Source organism: Austrofundulus limnaeus, unplaced genomic scaffold (assembly GCF_001266775.1).
Source record: "Austrofundulus limnaeus strain Quisiro unplaced genomic scaffold, Austrofundulus_limnaeus-1.0 Scaffold253, whole genome shotgun sequence".
Lineage (NCBI taxonomy): Eukaryota > Metazoa > Chordata > Actinopteri > Cyprinodontiformes > Rivulidae > Austrofundulus > Austrofundulus limnaeus.
This window is the reverse complement of record NW_013952655.1, coordinates 652,184-653,242: the sequence shown is the minus strand read 5'-3', so window position 1 is coordinate 653,242 and position 1,059 is coordinate 652,184.

Sequence of the window (1,059 nt, the reverse complement as noted above, 5' to 3'; positions counted from 1 at the left end):
ACTTGTAAAACTAAAGCAGTTAGTACTTTTGACAAGTTTAACACATTTTGACATAATATGGTGTTTCACAACCTCGACAAGTTATGGTTAAAACTAATATAATGTTGGTTTCTAATTGTATAATACAGCTGCTATCAGTATTAAATAAAAATGATTATTTTTTTCAAACYATTTTAATGATAGCAACAATATAAACTATGAAACTAAGACAAAAATACGTTGGACTGGATTAAACAAAGCTAATAATCACMTTAAAATAATTCACAAGTGGTTTTACGTCTTTAGATTATATAGATCCTTCCAGTGTTCATACAAAGTATGTACAGAAGCATCAATAGAAAACAAATTAAACTATCACATGGTAAAGAGGTCAAAAAAGATTACATTGAAGGTCATTGGCTAATCTGTAAAAAAAAAACTTTGTGAAAGAAAAACAAGTTTTAAAACTTTTAAGGTTTACAGATATTCATTGTAAGATTTCATGATCTGCTCACCATAGATGTTCAGCCGTGTTTCTCCTGCTTTTTCGTGGCCATCTGCTGGTGTAACAGCAACTCTGTACACTCCACTGTCATTGAGTTTCAGATTTCTGAGCTCCAGAGATCCAGTTAATATGAACAGGGTGATTCTGCCTTCATACTCTGGGCCTGTTGTGTTTYCACCAGGCRMTGAAGTTATTATAGKCTCAKGWCTGTCACCAAAAKTCCAGCTCACAGCCAGAAATGTTTCTGTTATATCTGTCCTGAACATCACCGTCCCTCCAACAGATGCACTCAGAGGACCATCTGGTAACACACCAGCTCCTTCAGATAAACCTAGAGAAAACAAATGCAAAATGTGAAACTTACTTGGAAGTTTAATAACAGTAACAGATTTTTGACTAAACATTAAAACCTTATCATACAACTGACTCATCGTGTGAGTATCAACATCGATCCATTTATATTCATCAGCCTTTTTAAAATTCAAAAATAACCTGGCAGGATATTGAGCACTATTATTATTTTTTTACATAGACACACACACACACACACACACACACACACACACACACACACA